This window comes from Manacus candei, unplaced genomic scaffold (genome assembly GCF_025592945.1).
Source record: "Manacus candei isolate 608988 ecotype Guabito, Panama unplaced genomic scaffold, ASM2559294v1 h1tg000113l, whole genome shotgun sequence".
Classification (NCBI taxonomy): Eukaryota; Metazoa; Chordata; class Aves; order Passeriformes; family Pipridae; genus Manacus; species Manacus candei.
The window spans coordinates 74,615-97,002 of NW_026138161.1; the positions used below are offsets into that span (position 1 = coordinate 74,615).

The following is a 22,388-nucleotide window of genomic DNA, read 5'->3' on the forward strand; positions in this document are numbered from 1 at the left end:
TTGTCATTGAGTGTCCCGAGATCCTGCTGCCTTTTGGTTCCATTAGCCCTTCCAAGCAGCTCAGCATCATCAATAACCATCTCCACCTCCCTACCCACTCTCACTTCTGCAACATTGATGAAGGTGCTGAGCAGCACAGACTCCTGCTCAGATCTCCATGAAACTCCCCTGGTCATCTCTCCGCTGTGGAGACTGACCACCCCAGTCTGGCCTTTCTGGTTTCTGTCTATAAACCACTGAATTATTTTTTCATGGCTCCTTACTCCTTTCAGACTACTTTGACGAAGGATTTGTCAGAGCCTTTAGGAAATCAATATCTGTTACATCCATTAGATCTCTCTTCTCCACCACATCTTTGGCTCCATCAAGGATTGTGGTAGATTTTGTGAGTTATAATTTCTCTTGCCAAAACCTGTGCTGGCTCTGCCCTAGTACAGATATGCTTATCCTCATATCCCACCAGCTTCACAGCAACATCGTTGGGTTTGCTGCTCCAAAGAACCTGCCCTTGACACCTTTTATCCCTGTTATTGCTGCCTCTCATTGCTTCAACACCCAATGTGTAAGAAATCAAGCAAGGCAGGTTGGAAAACAGCATGGCTGAGCAAGGATCTGCTCCTCAAACTGAGAAGTAAGAAGGAAATGCACAGCCAGTGGAAGCAGTGACAGGTGAGCTGGGAAGAGTACAGGGATTCAGATGTGTAGGGGTGGGATCAGGAAAACTAAGGCACAGATGGAACAGGCCCATGAGAACCTTATGAATTTCAAGAAGTTCAAGTGCAAGGTTCTGCACCTGGGTCAGAGCAACCCCAGATCTGAGAACAGACTGAGAGAAGAAGCCATTGAGGGCAACTCTGTGGAAAAGGACTTGGGGGTTCTCGTGGATGAAAAGCTGGACATGAGCCAGCACTGTGCACTGGCAGCCCAGAAAGCAAATCACATCCTGGGCTGCATCCCCTGCAGAGTGGGCAGCAGGCTAAGGGAGGGGATTCTCCCCCTCTGCTCTGCTCTGGTGAGACCCCATCTGGAGCTCTGTGTCCAGCTCTGGGGTCCTCAGCACAGGAAAGACATGGACCTGCTGAAGCAAGTACAGAAGAGGCCACAGAGATGCTCTGAGGGCTGGGGAACCTCTGCTATGGAGACAGGCTGAGAGATCTGGGGTTGTGCAGCCTGGAGAAGAGAAGGCTCTGGGGGGACCTTGAGCCCCTTCTAGTGCCTAGAGTGGCTCCTAGAGAACTGGAGAGTGACTTCTGACAAGGGCATGGAGGGACAGGACAGGAGGAATGGCCTCAAACTGACAGAGGGCAGGGTTAGATAAGATCTTAGAAAGAAAATCTTTACTGTGAGGATGGTGAGGTGCTGGAACAGTTTGTTCAACACGGGCTGTGGCTGCCCCATCCTTGGAAATGTTCCAGGCCAGGTTGGATGGGGCTTTGAGCAACCTGGTCTAGCCAAAGGTGTCCCTGCTGATAGCAGGGGTTTGGAATTAATGATGTTGAAGATCCCTTCCAATCCAAACCCTTCTGTGATTCTACGATTTTACTCCATTCTTTGGTATCAACTCTTCTAAAGATATTCTTTCTTTACTTTCCCACCACTGGCTTTTCCTTTGTCTCTGTATCAATTTGTGCAGATTCCAGAGGAAATACAATCCCTGTAAATCCCTTCCAACCTTTCAGGCCTTCCCATACGGTTGTTGCTGAGGAAAAAGGAAAAAAAATCATACGAGATTTAAATAGCTTGACCTCTTATCCAGAGGAAAAAAAATGTTTACTTGAGGTAAAATGTTACACACTATTAATTTGATCGGAGTTTTGATTTGCACTGAGAGCAGTAACTTCTCCTTCTGCCATCTCATGCAGCGAGGTTATTCCCATGCATGTGGGAATCCAACCGTGTATCCAATTGCTGCTCTGAATCACACGAAATGGGAACCCCTGGAAAATTGATTTCTTAAACCCAAGCGGGGAACGCTGCAGCTTGGGAGGCCTCTGCCAGGCAGCTGGGAAGCAGATCCCGCGTGTCCGTGTCACCCTTGTCGCCAGCCGGGTGAAACTTTATCCTCGCAGCTCGGCGGGAGCTGGACCCTCCCTCCCGCCTGCTGCCCCAGCCAGGCGGCTCCTCTGCAGCACGGGCACTGCCGGGGCCCGCAGCGCTGCGTGCGGGGCCGTCCCAGTGCGGTACCCCTGCTGCGGTGTCCCTAGTGCCGCGTCCCTAGTGCCACACCCCCGGTGCCGTACCCCTAGTGCGGTACCCCCAGTGCGGTACCCCCAGTATGATACCCCCGGTGCAGTACCCGCGGTGCGGTACCCCCAGTATGATACCCCCGGTGCAGTACCCGCGGTGCGGTACTGCCAGTGCGGTACCTCTAGTGTGGTACCCCCGGTGCCGTACCCCTAGCGCGGTAACCCCCGTGCGATGCTGCCGGTGTCGTACCCCTCGTGCAGCACCTCCAAGTGCGGTACCTCCGGCGCAGTACCCTTAGTACGGTGTCCCTAAGTGCGGTACCCCGAGTGCGGTACCTCCGATGCGGTACCCCTAGTGCCGGTGCCCCCCGTGCGATACCGCCGGCCCGGTACCCTTAGTACGGTGTCCCTAGTGTGGTACCCCCGCTGCGGTACCCTTAGTACAGTGTCCCCATGCAGTACCCCTGTGCCGTACCCCCGGTGCGGTGTCCCTAGTTCAGTACCCCTAGTGCGGCCCCCCTGTGCCGTACCCTCGGCGCGGTACCCCTAGTACGGTGTCCCTATGTGGTGCCCCTGTGCCGTACCCCCAGTGCGGTGCCCCTAGAGCGGTGTCCCTGTGCGGTCCCCCTGCACCGTACCCCCAGTGCGGTCCCCCTGTGCCGTACCCTCAGTGCGGTGCCCCTGTGCCGTACCCCCGGTGCGGTACCCCTAGAACGATGTCCCTATGTGGTGCCCCTGTGCCGTACCCCCAGTGCGGTGCCCCTGTGCCGTACCCCTGGCGCGGTACCCCTAGTACGGTGTCCCTATGTGGTGCCCCTGTGCCGTACCCCCAGTGCGGTGCCCCTGTGCCGTACCCCCGGTGCGGTGCCCCTGTGCCGTACCCCTGGCGCGGTACCCCTAGTACGGTGTCCCTATGTGGTGCCCCTGTGCCGTACCCCCAGTGCGGTACCCCTAGAACGATGTCCCTATGCGGTGCCCCTGTGCCGTACCCCCAGTGCGGTCCCCCTGTGCCGTACCCCCAGAAGGGTGTCCCTATGCGGTCCCCCTGTGCCGTACCCCCAGTGCGGTCCCCCTGTGCCGCACCCCCGGCGCGGTGCCCCCGCCCCACGCGTCACTACAACTCCCGTCGGCGGGCGGGCGGTGACGCCACCGCGCCGGGCGGGGCGGGCGCGGCCCATTGTGGGCAGGGGCCGGGCGGGCTCCGCGCCGCGCAGCGCAGCGCCGCGCCGGCAGGTACGGCGGGCGGACCGCGGGCAGCGAGCCCTCCGCCCCGGCAGGAACGGCGGCCGGACCGCGGGGACCGAGCCCTCCGCCCCGGCAGAAACGGCGGCCGGACCGCGGGGACCGAGCTCTCCGCCCCGGCAGGAGCGGCGGCCGCGCTGCGGTGAGTCCTCCGAGCGCCCTCGGCGCTCCTCCCCTTTCGCCCTGGGGGGCTTTTGGCGGGGGGTGTTGCCCTTCTCGCGTACCCCGGGGCTGTGCCGGGGTGGCGGTCGGGAGCGCCGGCAGCGGGGCGGGGGCCGGAGCTTCGCTGCTTTTCCCCGCCGTTGGGAAGGGAAGGGAGCGGAGCCCGCGTCCCACTCTGCCCGGGGCGCTGCGTGGGGCTGTTCGCCCCGGGGGGAGTGCTGGGGCCCCCGCTACCCCCGTCCCGCTCCCAGCGCCCCGGGGCACGGCGTGTCCCCCGGCCCCGCTGTCCCGGTGTGTCCCGGGCGGTGCCCGGCCCTGTGGGCGCCGGGCAGGGGGCGCCCACGCGCGGGCGTGGGATGCGGGATGTGGGATGTGGGATGCTGCTGCTGCGCTGCCTTCTCCATGGCAACGCCTCAGGGGGCTGCTGCGGCCCCGGCGCCGGCTGGCACGGCGGCTCCCACCCCTGCGGCGGCTCCCACATCCGCAGGGCCCCTCCTGGGCTTCGCCCAGGTTTTGGGGGGTCTCAGTCCCTGCAGTGCCTCCCCACAAGCACAGCAGTCTGGGGCTGCTCCATCGTCTCTCTGTGCCGAGCCGCTGGTGCTGGTGTCACACATTTTGCTGTGGGTGTGCTGTGGTCCAGCCGATGCTCTAGTGTGGGAGCCGGGATGGGAGGGAGTGGGATTTTGGCATGTCCCGGTGTTGGGCTGTGGCTTCGGTACAGGCAGGTTTGTGGCTCAGGAACCAGGTGGGGAGGTCGGGTCTGGTCTGTCGTTGGCTGCGCCCACCTAAAAATTGTAGGAGATTCAGGTCAGGGGTCTCCATGTAGGAGGGACCCTTGCTGCTCCCTTGCTGCATGGAGCCTCGGGGGTTGGCACCCACTGCCGTTGCTGTGCGATGGCTGATCTTGACTTGCTTGGCACAGTGGGGTTTTATCCCTGGGATCTACATTGCTGGTGGATGGCTGCACTGCCTGGTGCATTGGTGTTGGTGTGAAACAGGCTTTCTGCATCTTTAAGTGATCAAGGTTAATTTAAGGCAAAGACAGATGATAATTTGCCTTCTGACAGAAGCCACTTGAACTGGGGGGGGGCTGTGCTGCCAAACCAGGGGCGAGGGGTTCCCTGAGGAAATCAAAGGTGGGTGGAAGACCATGGGGTGTGGCCAAGCCCCCTCTGCCAGGTGCTGGGGAGAGGGGAAACCATGGCACAGGCTGCTCTGGTGGTTTCAGCCAGGCCTGAGCACTGCAGACACCCGGCATTGTACAGCCAGCCGGCTTCTCCCGGCAGCACCCAGAGGGAGAAACTGGCTTTTTCATTTTTTTCCCTCTCTAGAGGTTGATTCTGATACTGCATGCAAAACTGGGTGCTGGTGTGTATTAATGCCTCCGTGGTGAACCATGATGGAACATCGTTATCCTCCCTCGCCAAAAACAACATATTCCAAAGGTATTGGCATTCCTGGCCTGCCCTTCTTTGAGTCTCATTAGGAGCAAATGGGTCCTGCAGCATCTGGACCCTTTTCCATGGGCGCTGGGGTTTGTTTTGGCGGGCACTGCCCCCAAACCCCGCAGGTCAGACAACCACCTTGCTGTTCCTCGATTAATGAGTGACTGACTCACCTTGCTCTCCCCGTGGCCATACACCGGGACCTGCCCCTGCTCTGTCGGGAGCAGGAAGCAAAAGCCAAAGTCCAGGATCTCCGACCGCCCAATGTTGTGTGACACCGGGACAGGAGGAAGCACTGACGCTTCCTGGCTCTGGCCAGTGCTCAGCTGGCGTGTGGCTCTGCCGGTGGTGCCCTGCCACAGCCTGGGGGCTTTGGGTCCAGCCAGCCAGGCGTGCCCCCTGCTCTGTGTCCTGGCCTCCGCCCCGGGGAGGCAAACAGGATGGGTGAGGTGTAAAATCAGTGCTGAATCCGCTCCCCTGGGCTTGAAACGGAGTCAAACCGGTCTTGACCTGAGCTGGCTCCTTATCTGACCCTTTGTTTTCGGCAGGGGCGCGGGAGGGAGCAGGAAAGGGACAGCCACGGTGGGCCGGCTCCTCCCGTGAGGATGGGCAGGAGCTGAGGACAGCCGGTCTAACTGGGTCATGTTTATCTCCTTTTGCTTCTGTGCTTTGTTTTGGTTTCTTCCTCCTCTTTTTCCCGCGCTGTCATGTCACACAGCTGAGGAACCCAGCACAGGGGAGACATGGAGCTGTTGGGCGGATGGGCTTCCCACAAGTACTGTTTGTCAGCCAGCCAGCCAGTGGCTCCTCTCACTCCATCTTCCTGCTCTGACTTTTCCATGCGTTGACCACCCATGCTGGGCTGATGCCTGAAGGTTTTTGGCCGATGCACTTGGCAGCAGCCCACCACGTGCACAGGTAGCAAATGTACCTGCTGCATTCATTACCTGAACTGGTTGAGTGGGGATGCTGGTGGATGCACCACCCGGAGCGGGTGGTCTTCTGCCCATCCTCCTCCGGCACAGGCACGCACTGAGCTGCTCCTACACGGCCAGTTTTATCTCTGAAGTATTAATAAATGGAGCTTGCCTATTTCTGTGAGCCTTTTTAAGAGGCTGGCGGGGGTGCCTTGAAGGCTTGCTCGGCACTGCAACTATTCAGAGGGTTTTTTTTCCGTGTGTGCTCTAGCAGTCGATAAGCCAGGGCATCCAGCTGTCAGCTTTGGAGATTGCCAAAGCCTGCTCAACGACATTTCTGCAGGCTTCGCTCACAAATGAGGATTTTGTTGTACGCTTTGGTTTCTGACTTGATGCTGGTAATTAAATATCTTAACTTGGCTTCAGAAAGCTGCCACTGCTGTGGAGTGACTGGTGAGGCCGTGTGAAGCAGGATGCGCTTGTTCTGCTGGAATTGAGTGTGACCTAACTACGATCCTTCAACCTGCAATTTATTTTATTATAAAAATATACTTTTTTATATGGGTAGAACCCTTTTAAAAGGGGAAGAAAAGCCTTGTGTTTTACTGCTGTGCTGTTAAGCTTGCATGGACCTGCTGGGACAGCTGTTTATTTGCAAGTCGTGGCAGCTGAATGCCATAAAATTCATATCATGTCCGTATTGATTTTTTTCCCCCCTCCCTTTTAAGATAATCATATGTGTACTTTTCACTCCTGCACCACAACAGACGTCAGCACCATGCTGAAAAAAAAAAGAGCTGATCTGAACAAAGGGCTGTAAATTGAGGAAGAAATACTAAATGTCTGACTCTGACTTTTGTCTTGGTTAATCTAGATGCTCAGTCATACAGATTTACCCTCTGTGCTTACCATACTAGGGGATGAGAGAAACAACTAGTAAAGGCTTGGAAAGTAGTTAAATATTCCAGCAGAAGCTCTTCTGCTTATTGCCTTAGTTCCCTCATCCTTAATGACATATTCTTTGAACAACCTGGTCTAGTGGAAGGTGTCCCTGCACATGGCATGGGGGTTAGAACTAGATGATCTTTAAGGTCCCTTCCAACCCGTTCCTTCTGTGATTCTATGATTTCCAACTTTGTATTTATTGCAAAAATTAGAGGTTCCTCAGCCCCTTGACAGTTGCTGGTTGTGATTTGTTGTTTGCTTTTGATTATTCTTTGCTCCTGCTGCTTCCTCAGACTGGGCTGGGAGAAAAGCTGTGCTGGTGCCTGCTTACCCTCCTGCCCTCTCAGGAGATCATTTGCACTTGGTATCTCCTGCCCTCGTGGCGTGTCATAAGGTTTCGGAATACGCTAAGGAACCAGGAGTACTGGGGTAGCATAGAAAATCTCAGCTCAGTGAGTCATAAAGCTTTCAGATCTTTGTGGCCACTGAGAAGAAAACCAAAGGGGATGAAAATGAGAGAAGTGGCCTGGCACACCATGAAGACGTGGTTAGTTGACTGGAGAGTTTCATGATCTGAGCTGACAGCGCTTTTTTTCATGATTGGTGTGGTCTGAACACCAGCCACCTGAATTACAGCAAATTAACCAAATTAACGCCTGAAGTTGTCTGAACATCTGGCCTATGTTTTCCTCGTGGTGAGGTTGGGTGGGGTCATTCCCAAGGGCACCCATCCCACACTGTGCCCAGGTCTGGAGCAACCTCTGTGCGCTCCACCTGAATCTCTGATAATCCCCTCCTGTTTGTGCTCCCTCCTGCATTCAGCCCCAGCCCTTTGCAGGTGTTTGTTGTAAATTTGCTGAATGGAAGAGGCTTGTGCTGCTTGGAGCACCTGGCCGAGGAGGTTGCTCATGGCCTCTTCCTAAAATCAGCCAAATGGATGGGTTTGCCCAACGCAGAGACACTCGCTGATGAGTCAGTGTTACCGTGACTCAGTAAGTTACTCGAAGTGTTACGCCTCATGGGCTGAGTTGCCTTGAGAGTCTGTGTTCAAAACATTGCCTTGACCCACTGGAAGGGCAGTGTTGGTGGACAGGCACGTTCTCACCCACCGTGGCACACGCCAGCTGGTCATCATGGCAGTGGGGAAATGTCAAGCCACCAGAGCGGGGCTGCTCCTTGAGCCTTGCCTTCCTGGAGGACGCGCCAGTTGCTTTGCTGGTGTTTGGATTCTTCTTTTACGTGTTTTTGGAGCTCTCATGGAGTGGGCATGGAGGAAGCACAGCAGCGCGTTGCAGCGCGGTTGGTGACAGGTGGTGCGTTGCTGGTTGGAGACATCCTCATCTTTCCCAACCCGGAGTGCTGAGCTTCCCGGCACTTGCAGGGCCTGGCGGATGATTGAAGGGTTGTTTGCCGTGCCAGACAAGTGGCTTCATGTTTTCCCTCCTGCATTCCTCGGGGTGAGCATTGCATAGCGATGCGCTCTCACCTACGTGCTGCTTACCTGAGTCATGTCTGCCCTGTGCAACACAGTGAAGCTGTGTGGAAGTCAGGGCTCTCCCTCTCCTGGCTGCTCTGTCAGTGTGCCAGTGCTTTTACGGGAGGGTAAATGGAATAAGGTGTGGAGGGTGCGGTGGAGGAGCCGCAGGAGCGTCCGGCTCTGGCTGCAGTGGTGAGGGCGGCTGTTCCTGCTTTTACCACACCTCCTGAAGGGATGGTTTTCAGAAGCTGAACCCAGTGACCCAATTACTGACCTCTGGATTTTGGACTGTTGCCAAGGGTTTTGTACTGAGGCTCCTCATCCCTTTTTTTGTGCTGGGCCCTGGGTGGAAAGCAGCCACGCCAGAGCTCAAAACAACTTGGCAGCAGCTAGAGATGGGTGAGATAAAGAGAGGGGAAGGACCCAATTAATCCACCTGACCTGTGCCCATCCTCAGAGGAGCAGAGCAGAATGCAGTGGGATCTCCTGGTGTTCCCTGCTGCTCGCCTTTCTCATGGGGCTTTCATCTTGTCTCCCGTGGCGATGGGCTGGGCTGCTGGCAGATCCTGCCCCGGGGCACTGTGGCAGGAGGAAGCAATTCAAAACTGTGCCATTCAGAGGCTGACTGGGGGGGGTGGTGTGTGAAACACCAGCAGCTGGGCTTTGTACCAATATGCAAAACTGAGCTATGGAGATTGGAAGCTTTTGGGGAAGGTTCTGCAGGGTGTTGGTTCCTTACACGCTTTGCAGGAGTGAGGATCAGCTTGCCTTCCCTTCTAGAGAGCAGGGCATCTCTGAGGTTGTAGCATTTGAGTGTATACTGTCACCAAGCAGGAAAGTGCACACACTTTTTGGACAGGAACGCAACTGTGGCTACGCTGAGGCTGCAGGGCAGGGGAGCCGGGACTGTGCTCTGTGCCCATGAGGCACTGCGTGGGCTGGGAGGAGGGGATGGTACTTGTCCTAAAAATCAAAGAAAAATGGAGTGTGAAAATGGGGGATGCAACAGGGCATTGTTCTGGCATGGGATCTGCAGTCACTCACGTCTGGGGTGTAAGAGGGAGAGTGTGTTAAGGGAGCCGAAAGACCCACAATGTTTTGTGCTGTTCAGGTGATTTTCTAGCAGCTTGGTGCCTTTTACAGGCAAACTGTGTTAACAGGTCTTCCAGCAGGGAGGAGGAGGATGGAGGAACAGTCCAGAGACCATTTTCCTCACCCTGAAGAAGCAAGATGGATTGCTTGCTATGGCAGGCGGAGGCAGCGCAGAGGGACGTTTTCTGGCTCCGATGGGTTGCGTGACATAGAGCTTAGGCTGTGGTGGGTCTGCCCTGCTGCTGCTCCTCAGTGTTTCTTTTGTCCAGACCTTTCTGAGGCAGCTCTCTGGAGCTGCACATCCATCTGACTTTTCACCCAGTCATGAGGTAGGGTTTTTTGGAGGTGCCTGTTCCACGCTTGGCTTCAGTATCTTCTAAATAAACAGCGCTCGGAGGAGCTGTGAACTTGTGTGTGCCATCCTGGAGAGTCTGCGTCAGCTGCGGTCCGGTGCAGCTGCTTCCTTCAAGGATGCTTGTGTGGATGTGAGTGACTGTAAATCTGTTTGTGTAAAGCTTTTTCTCCCGTGACTCCAGTCACCCTTCGTGCTCCCATTGTTTCATGGGAGCTTCTGCTGCTCCTGGAAACCACAGCACCTTCTTGCTAGAGTTGAGGATGGGTGAGATGCAGATGGGAAGGTGGGTCCCCTTGCCATGCCTGGCTTTCACAGGAATCGAATGCAAAGGACACTTCATTTACTGAGGTTTCCTTCCCTCTGCCCCCAAGGCACTAGGAGTGTCTTGGCTGTGGCTGTGTGCCCAGTGCAGGGAAGAGAGGCTGCTCTCTGCCTTAATATCAGGGTAAGCCTTTTGGGTGCCTGGTGTTTTTCAGCTGCCCTGTTTTGCTTGGCATTGTTCTCCTTGCATATCCCATGCATAACTTTGGGCTGCCGTGCCTCTGCTGAGGGATACTTGCCCAGCTTGCTCACGAACAGCCCGGTATTGGATCTCCTCCAGCTACATGGGAAAAAAGCAGCCCCACGGTGATGTCTCTTTGGGTTTTCTCCTTCCAATCAGGTCCTGTGATCGAGCACAGGGCTTCTGCCACCCCTATCCCTGTGTCTCAGCCTCCCTGTAGGAGATGGCAGGGTTAAGGGTGTTGGAGCTTCGGTGTTGTTCAGTGGTGCTGGGTGAGCGTCAGGCAGGAGAAAAGCTGAACTTGCAAATCTGTTCCTGGGCGCTCCGGTAAGTCACGCCAAGGACTGTTTGAACTGTGCTAATCCCTGGTGCCTCTGGAGCAACCTTGTTTACAACAGCCAGTGCTTCAAATGGGTGTTCTGACAGATATTTTATGTAAGCCATTTGCTTACCAAAGCTCTCTAGGTCTGAAAGATTGGTTTTCAGACCTCAGCCCATGTGCCATCTCCTCGTTCCAGCACTTTGGAGACATCCTGCAAAGAGACTGGAAGCTTTCCGGGGATGACTCAGATCCGTTTATGGCCTCCATCTCCTTTTCCATGGAGAGTGCTGCCTGGCAAATTGCATGTGAAATATCAGGTGGCTGTGGAGCCATGGGAAATCTCTAGCCATCACACAGAGCAAAAAGATGTTGGGGAAAATTTTTGGAGCATGCCAAATATTGAAATCCCTAAAGTGAGTCTGCTTTTGGGACTGGGGCTGGAAGTGAGCCTTTATGCTCAATGTTTCTCCCATTTACATTTGCATTAAATGCTGCTCTTCCATTCACTGGGTTCAAGAAAATTTGTCATTTCTTAGTTGATGCAGTGGTGATAGCTGTGTTCAAACTGCAGTGATGTGTGACGGGGCTGTGATTTGGGTTCCCTAGTGGTGAAATTGTGCCGTTCCCTTAGTTGGCACACCAGGACTTACCTTATATCCAGGCTTTTCAAGCTATCCTATCACATGACAGTTTTCAGCATGAGAAAAAGAGATTAAAGAGGGACTTTAACCTCAAAATACTCTGAATTTATTTCCAAGGGATCGCTTGTGGTTGCATCAGAGGAAGCTCTGTTGGTTTTGCTCAGGGGATAAGGCTGAACTAGGTGAGAGACGTGTGAGGCAGTGGTGATGATGTGTCTCGCAGCTGTAGCTCTGTTGCTTCATGTTCATATTTTTTTCCTTTTGCCTTGTGTTTTGGACTATGTTTTTCATTTTGATGGAAGGCAGTATGGAAGTCTTTGAGGTCTGGCAACCCCGATATGCCATGGGGGTGTTGGACAGTTGAGGAGGGACCCATCCCTGAGGATTCCAAGAGCCGAGCTCCAGCTGTGGCAATGGGCTGTTACAGTGTGTTTTGAAATGCATGTCCTTACTCTGGAAAATTGACTCCGGGCAACATGGAGTGGGGGCAAAAACACCCGTGCAAAATGGCTGCTCATTTTACCAGGGGGGAAAAAAGCCAAGGAAAACACATCCAACAGTCGCCTTGTCAGATAATGTCACGGGGCTGTCCTTATCCAGCCCCTGGACTGGACTTGGTGATGCTAATTACAGCTTGTCTCGCTGCTGAAAGGAAAAGTTTGAATCTGTTCACCCTGGGGTTCCCACGGCAGCTTTTTGGGACAGGACCGGCTCTGTATCTCTGTGGCTGGAAGCCCTTGTCCAAGACCAGGGACCGGGCTGTCCTTTGCTTTCACCAAGCCTTGGATCTATGAGCACCCGATGTGGCTGAGGAAGGTCTTGGAAAAACTCCTCTGTGGCTCTCTGCGCTGTAGTGAACCCGCCTGCTGCAAAAGGCCCTTGCAAAGATGCTCTGGGGCTCAAGGGACGTTACTGTAAAGGTCCAAAACACATGACAGCCATCCTTTCCGGTGCTGGCCTTGTTTTTGGCTCTGTCCTGCCGAAGGATCCGCAGCTCAGCTCTCCCTTGGGTGCAGCGCTTCCCGCCCAGCAGAATTGGCTCGCTTTCGGGAAAATAAACAGGCCTTGTGAGCTGGAGCTGGGAGTCCTGGGCTGCTGCACAAGGGGAGAAGGTTGTAACCAAACAACCCTTTCATCGCCTTCCTCTACCTGTGCCACCGCTGCAGCTGCTCTGCTGTGCTGGAACCGGGCTGTTGTCTAATTTATAATACGCTGTGTTTGGAGGACAGCTTTATGTTCTTGTTTCTAAATTCTTGTGTAGCTCCAAGCGGGGAAATAATCCCTAACCTTTCCATTTTCCACATGGCTGTGTTTCTGTTCGGAGCACCACATTACGGAAGCTTGTGGGATGCTGCTGGTGGGGCTGTGGAGTTCGTTGAGCCCGTGACACACATCTGGGCAGACGTGTGGTCTCTCACCTGAGCTCGAGAGATGCTTGGTGCTCTCCCAGCTCCAGGTCATGCAGTCCCCAGCTCGGCTGGATGTTCACAGCTTGCCGGTGCTGGTCTAACCCCAAGCCTATTATAAGCCCACAGGACCGAGTCTTCCCCTTCCTCCTCCTGCTTCCTCCCCCTCCCTTGCTTTTCAACACCAGGTTTTGAATAAATCATCTGGGATGTGATCATACAGGAAACTCGCAATATTTTTTTTTTTATTTTATTTTTTTTTTCAACCAAGTTCAGAAGTGAATTCAGCTCTCCAGGGATTCAGTCCTGTGCTTTTTAATCACGAGGTTCCCCATCCTTTCTACTCTGTCACTTGTGACGTGATGTCTCCTTGGCCGTGTAAGCTTTTCCCCTGCTTCTCTCTGCCCACAGAAACAATAGCTGCTGGAAATGCTCTTCAAGAACCCGAAATGGCTGTGGACTGCCTGTGGAAAATGCAGATTTAATCTATGTTAGGTCTTTTTGTTGTTATTTTGTTTACCGCTTCGTTATCCTTTTCCTTCAATGAAAAGCAATGCCCTTGTTCTCGCAGAATTCATCACTTGTGATGTGTTCCTCACTGGAAGTAACACGCTCAAAATCCTACATTCCTTTGTGCATCTTTGCTTTATTTTCTTTTTCTTTGTGGGTGGGAGCTTAGGGAGTATAATGGGCAGATTAGCAACTGTATTTGTGGAGTAACCCATCTTTGTGCGGGTCTGGCTAGAAACCAATTAAGCTTGTCTTGATCCCTAAATGAGATTTTTGTCGAACAGCCTTACCCAACCGCCTTCTGCATCCATTAATAGCAGGGTGGGATGAAAATAGCTGAACGTGGAAAGATCGCGTGTTGGATAAACAAGCGAGGCGTTGGCTGCGGGGAGGTTCCCGGGATGCGTGCGAACTGCTGCCTCTTTGTGTGGTTGTTTTGTAGCTCCGGTTCTTGAAACCTGGGATTAGGAGCATTTGACTGCAAGTGTGCAATCTCCTGCGGTAGCGGGGCGTGGGGTCGGAGGAAAAGCTGCTGGATAAACAGGGAACATCCTGTGGACTTCATTACTGTGCTGGTCCCCATTCCTGTAATATCCCTGGGGCGAGAGCAGGGCGTGTTTGGGAGCTCCTCGTGGCTCTCAGTTGTGGGTCCCCCGAAGTGCCTTGGCCTGGGTGTATCTGTCTGGTCTTGGGTTGCTTTTTAGCCTGGAAAAAAGCCTGTGGCTTTGCAAGGGCACACATTGCATGACCAGTCTGGGGACCCTGCCTGAGTGGTGTTTGCTGCTGCCGTGATGAAAACCAGTCCGGGAACGGCGCTTCAGTGCGGCCTTTTTGAAGAGAACCTACTAAGTAAAGATGCCTTTAATAAGCCATGCCTTCGGGGAACCCTTCTATCTCTGTCCCAGACTGTTTCTGCGTCAAGATAAGGTTGCAGAGCAGCTGGATTTGTGCTCTGCTTTGGGAGGTGTAGGAGGGGGAAGGGTACTAGGATTCCTTTCAGGGTGCAAACATTTTTTGTGATCACTTTTATTTGTAAAGTAAGTACAGACAAGCTGTGCACAGCCTGATACCTTCTTCCCTGCGTTCCTGGCTTTGCTGTTATGGACAAATGATGGTGAGAGTGATCTCAAGGGAAGGAGGAAAGGAAAACACTGGGTGAACTTGCAGGGTGTAGCTGCTGTAGCATGCAGGAGACCATCCTGCTGCCCTTCTTTGTCCTCTCCCAGGGGTGTACAAACCAGCTTCTCCCTGCATGCCCCAGACTTTGCTTTCCATCTCCCCACTCTATAAATTCCAAAAGCTCTTAGGTTATTTGTGAGAATGCTGCTTTTTTTCTTCTCCCAGTGCCCAGTAAGAGATGTGGGTCTAAAGACAATCCATGTCATGCTGAAGCCCATGTGCCAGGTCAAGGAGGATGGTCATCTTGTGGACCTCAGTGTCTTGGCATTGATTACCAAACCCAGTCCCTTCCTATGCTGGGTAAATTTGGGTCAATTTGGAAATCATGAATCCACAAAGACCTGGATCCAGGGGAGGCAAGTTGCCTTGCAGGGTCCCATGATAAATGCAAAAAACCATAGAAAAATCTAAAACTGGGATGACTGAAAGATGGTTTTGGTGCTTGGGTGGGGGCTGTGGTGAGAGGGGCTGGGACAGCACCTTGCTGCCTTCAGGATTGGGGCTGTTTTGTGGGTTTGGTTTTTTTTTTTGGAATGCCCTTGACTGAAAAGCTGGGGAGTTTTAATGCCAGTGAGACAGAAAAATACCTGGTGGCAGGGTGTCCCCCAGACTTCATCCTGCTGTCGTGGGGCTGAGCCGGTTGGGTGCAGTGATCTGATGTGGCATGGCAGCCGTGCCCCGTGGAGATACCATCTCCTGGGAGGAAAATGTAAAAATAACCACGTCTTTGGCTGCGTCTTTGAGTTGCGTGAGACGGCAGCAAAGGAGATGGGGGATGAAATTATATCAATGGAAATTAGGCAGGAAAAATGAGCCTCTCCCTGGGAGGCAGATCTTAAGCAAAGAAAAGGTTCTGAAGACCATGAGGGAAATGTCCTCGCCCTGCTCCCATATTGTGCAGGGGAGGAGCTGGAGCTGGGCTCTGGGGGCGGTTTTAGGGGGTCCCCTGTTGTCCCCTGTCATCCTCTTCCTCCCTGTGGACTGCAGGAGGTGCAGTACCACATGGGCTCCTGCACCTCATCCCGTGCCGTGGCTCCGCGGTCGAGACGGGTGATGCAAACCCTTGCGAGTCTGTGTCCTCCTGCCCAAGGCTTTGGGAACCTGTTGGACCCACTCTTCCGCCTCTTTGCTGTGTATTTTCCTTTTCAGTGCTTTCACGGAGCAGGTCCTTTCCTCTGCAGGGGGACCACTGAATCGTGGAGCCAGGAATAAACCCGTGGGAGGTGTGGTGGATGGCAGACAGGCGCTCCTGGCGTAAGCAGGCCCGGCTAATTTAATCTGCGGTGGACCCAATCTCCTTTGTTTTCCAGCTGAGCTAAATATACCCTTTGGGTTGTGGTTATGGAGGCTAAACTCCCTTTTTGATTATGCAAAACACAGTGACACGGGATGCAGCTGGCTGCCTCCAAATGGAGCCGGGAGGGGAGCGGGATGGGGCATCCCACGGCCAAAACTGGTGTTGCTCTCTCCTGCTTACCTGTATCTGGACCACAGCCAAGGTGTGGGATGCTCCATGGGCAGCTCCATGGAGGTCTCTAGCTCTGGGGACCTGTGTGATGCAGATTTTGGAAGCACTAGGTCTTCCAGCATAGCCATAAGCTTTCCACTGCCTGACAGGTTTTAAAGTTTAGTGGCGGTGCTGCAGCTACTTGGGCATGGCTAGTGGCTTCAGCACAGAGAAGAGGGCCCTCTCCATCTTTGCAGAATTCCCAGATGCAGCAGTTCAGCATTTCTGGATGCAAGAGGAATAAAAAGCTGTTGGTCAGCTGGAACAGAAATTGGAAGTAGTTTTAGTCTTGGAAGGCAAAAGGAGAAATTAAATGCCAGTGGTGAAATGTAATGTATTAATCCAAAGGTGCCACCTGGGAATTTATATGCCTGGGGTTAAGATCAGGAAGTTGTGGCCATGTGTGTGTTGTGGGATGCCTGTTTGCACCCTGGTCTGGCTGTGTGGTTGCTCTGCCAGAGCTGCTGCAGGAGTCTTTGGTTGTTTTATCTCCTGAGGTTTGTCTTGTGTGAGACAGCATCTCAGATTCTTCTGTGTTTGGCCCTACAAGAATCCTCAAAAGGCCAAAAAATCCCAACAACAGCTAAAAAGGGCTGCTGCATCTTCCCCAGGGTGCCAGCCTCAAGGCCAAGAGTTGCTTTATCTTTTCAGCCTTCTCTTTTACAGGCTTCAGAGGAGCCAAGAAAGCAGTTCTTCAGGAGAGCATTAGTGAAATGTGGCATCAGGGTCTCCAATATTGGCAAATCCTGAGTTAAATACCCAGGATCAGCTGTGCAAGTGCCTTGTGCAGGTATTTACTGGAGGCTGGAAAACCTCTATTCCCTGTTTGCTTGCCTGCTTATCTCTGAGCAGCTGGATTTAACCCTCTTATCCACCTCTGTGCTGGCGGTGTTGGTGTGGTGTGGAGTGCTGGCCCACTGCACTCTCACACTCCTCTGTCACTGCATGCTGGGAAGAGCCTGGATAGCTGCAGCCACAGCTGGTGGTGGGGGCTTCTGGGGAAAATGGGTGTTTTACCTCCTTGGGATGGTTGCTTCTGTTATTAAAAAAAAAAAAAAAAAACAAACAAAAAACCAAAAACAACAGCAAACTCCTGGATTGGGATAATTAAGCTGATTGAAGTGTTTGAGTTAATGAGTTTCCCTTTAATTAAAAAGAAAAAAATATATATCTCGTTGTGGTCCAAAATAATGAGCCACTGACTTGCTTTATCCCTGATTTGGCTTACAGGTGGAGAGGGAAGGAAAATTATCATACAAGCATAGAATGTCCTGAGTTGGAAGGGATGCACAAGGATAATCAAGTCCAACTCCTGGCCCTGCACAGGACCATCCCCAAGAATCCCACTATGTGCCTGAGAATGTTGTCCAAATGCTCCTTGAACTCTGTCAGGCCATGACCACTTCCCCGTGGAGCCTTTTCCAGTGCCCAACCACCCTCGGGGTGAAGAACCTTTTCCTAATACCCAACCTAAACCTCCCCTGACACCGTTTAATGCCATTCCCTTGAGTCCTATCACTAGCCACCAGAGAGAAGAGATCAGTGCCTGCCCCAAATTTTAGATGAAAGTAGGGGAAATCAGCTTCACCCTTGAAAGATCAGCTCCTTGGCTTCTGTGGCAAATTTGTTAGTTCAGAGAAGCAGAGAACTCTCTGGTCTCCAGGGGCAGGGCAGTTTGTGCTTTCCTGGTGTCTCAGGAGCAGAGCAGCACTCCACCACAGGTCGAGTTTTCAGCTCAGAAATGTGAGATCTCACTTCCCTGCCCTCAATGGGCTGCTCTGAAAGCACAGGTGTTTCCACAGGTACTGCTGGAAGGAGGTCCCCCAGTGAGGGTGAAAGCCACAGCAGGTGGTGGCATGTCCTCTGCCCCTCCATCCCTGCAGTGTTTGTTGGGCTTGGCTCCAGCCCCACGCTCTGCCTTTCCTCTTTGCCACTTTAAGTGATTTCCTGTGAGTGAAGGAATGGGTGTATTCCTATTTGACACTGACTGTTCTGTATTACTTCAGGTGTGCACAGGCAGCAGCTGAGGGGAAGCATGTGATGCTCCTAGTTGGGTTGTGGTGTTGGTTGAGCCCCTGGCACGGGCAGAGGAGCAGGGAGGGTGCCTCACATCTGGGCAAAGCAGCAGGGTGGTCTCTCACCTGAGCTTGTGGGATGTTTGATGTTTTCCCAGCACCAGCTCCAGGTCATGGTGTGCCCAACTCAGCTGGATGTTCACAGCTTGCCAGTGCTGGTCTAACCCCAAGCCTATTAAAAGCCCACAGGACCGAGTCTTCCCCTTCCTTCTCCTGCTTCCTCCCCTTTCCTCACTTTTCAATACCAGCAGCTGAAGGAAGCGTGCAGTGCTCAGGGATGCTCTTGGGCTGTGCCACAGCAAGACTGCAGCATTTTAGGACTGCAGTGGAGAGCAATGGTCCCCAATGCTGCTGTGCCTGGCCTCAAAGATATTCACAATGAGGGTGATTTCTGAGACAGAGCAACCAGAAAGTGCTTGGACCCATCAGCCAGGGGTGTAGGGACCTCCACAAAGCACACATGCCAGTTCACTCTCCCTCTCATCTGTGCTGGGAAGGGCTGACAGAGCTTGCAGCCTTCCCAACTCTCAGTTCTGGGCACTGCAGTGTTATTTATTGTAACCCCAAGAGCTGTGAGTGGCAGCTGGCACCCTCTGTGTCCATCACCTGTGCCCCCCAGTGCCATGCACAGCTCATCTGCTGCAAGGGGACGTTTGCAAACACTGCAGTGGTGCAAGCCTGTTAATTTTTTAAATTCTCAACAAGTGAAGGGACCATTTTCTCCCCACCAGATGCAGAATAGCAGGGTGGAGGCAGATGGCTCATCCACAGCAGCAGTTCCTGCTCCATGAGCCAGGAGGATGCTGGAGCACCAGGAGGATGTTGGGGTGCCAGGAGCCATGCCCTTGGGGCTGTGAGGAGGTGAGGGACCACATCACACCGGAGCTGTGAAACCCATTAGCATTTTATCCCGCAAAGCCAATGCACGTGGGAATGGCAACCCCTCGATGGCGAGTTAAGTGAATAGATGTGATGAGACACGTTTATTTATCAAAATACTAATCAGTGCTTGGGGAAATGGGGTGTGTTTTGGTGAACAGGTGAGGCAGCGTGGCAGGGCGTAGGTGACTGGGATCACTGGGGGACCACAAACACAGCTGTGTGTGCCCAGGTGCCCTGATAGCTTGAACTCATTGCTGCTGAGAGTCCCTGCCTCAGATTGCTGCCAGAGATGCTGTACTCTTTATTAATCTGCTGCAATAATTGTAGTTTTAATGTTTCCAGCGGGGGAGTTCACGGGAGGCAGAGGCATTCCTAGAAGACGTCTGTGGGTACCATCCTGGAGGCATCCAACCGTGTGACTCAGCATCTTCGCTGATGGTGTTTTGAAGTGTGTCTCAAATTTGCACTGATTTTAAAAACTAGGAGATGATCTGAAGATAGGGAACCTGGGAACTGATCCCAGGAGGTGATCTGGAGCTGTGGAAAGCATTTTGAGCTGTGAGTAGCTGCGCCCACTCTTGTAAAAGGCAGTTTGGGAGCAGGGCTGCTGCTGACCCCGTGGTGGAAGGGCAGTGCCTGACCATGGTCTGACTGATGAGGGTGTGGGGGAATGCTGCAAGTGCATAAAAGCTGGGGAAGTGCTTCGTGCTGGGGAATGGGAACGCTCCTCTCTCCTCTTCATCAAGAAACTATCAAATGGAAGTGTATATTGCTTTGTCAGGGGGGATGGTTGTGGGCAATCAGCAGCTCTTCAGCAAACAGCCCATGCCTGGAAGCAAAAGACGGATGTGTGCAGTCCTGAACAGGGCACAGGTACATCTGGATATTTATTTATTTATTAGCTGCATTTAACCACTGGAATAAACACTTGCAGAAAATGGCCTTAGCCTTGGCTCAGCATCCTAGATCCAGACCACAGGTAGCCCTGAAGGGAGTTTGAGCTTGATGAAAGCGTATTAAGCCATCATTAGCAAGAGAAGCAGATGAGATTAAGAAGCTGCAACATTTGGGAGCCCCATTCTCCATGAGAAATCACTTTCAGAGCAGTCACTTCTAGTGTAGCTTCACAGGGCTGGAGGAGGACATGCAGGAGAGATGTGCATGGATCTGTGCCCCATCTCACCGGGCAGGCAGTCCCACCTCCCTGTCCCATGGTGAGCCAATGCTGGAGGGGTGGCTGGGGCAGTGATCAGGATGCTGTTGGAGGCATCCCCTGTGTGTTCCATCCCACCCAGTGGCTGCAGCCCTGTGTAAGCCAACAAGCAGGTGTGGATGGAGCGTCTGCAGATGTGAAATTGATGTCAAGCAGCATTTTTGCCTACTTGCAAAAATCATCCATTGTCTCTGCCTGCTGTGGGGCAGAGAGGTGGGGACCAGGTGAGATGTGACAGATCCTCACTGGCCTCTGTATTGTCCTGTGCCAGCCCCCTGAAGTTCTGTAAGATCTGTCTGCTCTGAAAAAGTGTTTTCTTCTGGAGTGTGGGACTGAAATGATAGCACTGCAACCTCTCGCTGCTGAGGATAGTCCTCGTTTTGTCTTGTCCCGTTGATCTGAATGAAGTAATTTATAAGGACATTTTCCATGAATCAATAAATCCATGCTTGCTGCTGTGCCTGGGAGGTTTAATTTGCTCTAGATACTTCACGGAGTGTCTCTGTCCTGAATTGCACTGTGAAGTTCTGCTCTTTAGGAGAGGATGGGGATACGGCCGGATCCTCTGGAAACATGCTGCCGGTGTCTGATGGTGCCTGATCCATCTTAATTGTGCACCTCCTGGTGTGGGCTAAAGAGATCAGGGAGGGTGTAAGGGCAAGAGCTTCCCTATGTGTGCAGTTTGAGGATTTGGTCTGTTGTGCCAAGGGCTTCCTGATGTCACAGATCTTGGGAAAACTGAAGCCAAAAAAAAAGGAGAGGAGTGAGCATCAGCCTTTGAAGGAGACCACAGGGCAGGAATCTGGGTTACAGGTAGGTTTCCCTTTCACATCTCCATGTGATGCTTCCTCTGAAGAGGAATTGAAGAGTTCCGGTTGCTCTATGCCACCTCCCCTTCCAAAAGCTGCTTTTGTAAGCCCCTTGAAAGCACTGCACGTTTGTTTACTGGATCTGCCTGAAAAAAGAGGATTCAGAAACACATTTCTGCTACCCATAGAAAAGTCAGAGGAGTCAAAGCTCCACTCCCGAGCTTGTTTTCCTTGTTTTGTCTGAGCACTGTGGGCTGGTGAGGCTGGAACTGTGGTCATGGATGGGCTCATCCTGCTGCCAAGACCTGTGAGGGGACCTTGCTTTCTTCTGTGCACTGTGGGTTTGGGGTTGTTCCTGACACATTCTTGTGGCACAGTGGGTGGTTTGGGGATCTCTGAGCTGGTGGGGCGTGGACTAGGGCCAGCTGTTGCTGTGAGCACCTGGAGCCCAGCTCTCCATCCCATTCCACCTGCCTGGCTGAGCTCCTGGAGACCCCTCCACTCCTCCTCCAGAGAGGCTGTGAGGCGATTTTGCATCTCTTGGAGGTCAAAGCTCATGCTGGAGAATCCAGAAACATTCCCAGAGCCAAAACACACCACGGCAAAGTGGGTGTGTGCCTGGTCTCTGCTTCTCATTTCCTTCGTTGCTGCGAGCGCAGCGGAGCTGCACATGGGGTTTCAGTGGGGTGTCCCCTCTTTTGTTCCTGTATATTAGAAAAGTCTGTGCATGTGTTTATATTTAAAAACTATATGTATATATCTCAGCATGGCTGTTTGTGAGCTATGCCCCTCGGGACTGGTCTGGTTGGGTGAAGGAGGGATGTTGCTCACAGCTGCCTACTTGTTGCACTGGCAGCTGTGTGATGGTCCTGCTGGTCCGGCCATTCTTGCGCTTGGAAATAACAGGTGTTGGCAGGGAGTGATCCCAAACCTGCTCAGACTCAGCTAGAAAGCCTCCCTTTGATGTGAACAGGCTCTGGAGTAAGTCTTGCTGTACTGGCGGTGAGACTCCTTTGCTGTTATTTGTATCACAGCCTGGGCAGGCCTTTCCATGTGTGCCCATCTTGCATTTTCCATACCCTTTTTCCCCGCATGGTTGCTGCTGTGTTGGGATGAAACAGATGCAGCTTCTGGTGGCAGGGCTGGATGTGGGCTTGCTGCCCATCCTCTGGGACAGCAAACGCAAGATCAGAGCATCGCTGTGCCAACGGCAAACTGGAGCAGCTGTATAAAGTTGTCATTTTAAATAATTGCCATAATGGTTTCTCCTCCCTTTCTTCCTCCCCATCCCCGTGTTCTTCCCCATCACCGTGTCCTTCCCCACCCACAACCTGGAGGCTGCCTGGATCTGCTCGGGATTTATGTTAAAAGGGAAATTGTTATGTACGTAATTAAACCGTCGTATTGCTGGATGGAAATGGGATTTGGTGCTTACCGCTGTGACTCTTTCTCATGCGTGAGGGTGAACTGATTGATTACTGAGGTTTGAGATTAAATATTCCCCTGAGCTCCACTGGCATT

At 53.0% G+C, this 22,388-nt stretch overlaps 1 protein-coding gene across 2 annotated transcripts in view; it reads left to right on the plus strand.

Moving 5' to 3' along the window:
- Window positions 1–3,399: 3,399 nt before the first annotated feature.
- DAAM1 (dishevelled associated activator of morphogenesis 1) overlaps window positions 3,400–22,388 on the plus strand; it is a 94,634-nt gene continuing 75,645 nt past the window's right edge. For both annotated transcript variants that reach the window (XM_051769818.1, XM_051769821.1), the window contains exon 1: window positions 3,400–3,570. The gene's annotated coding sequence lies outside the window, so the exon portion shown is untranslated. The remainder of the gene's footprint in view (window positions 3,571–22,388) is intronic.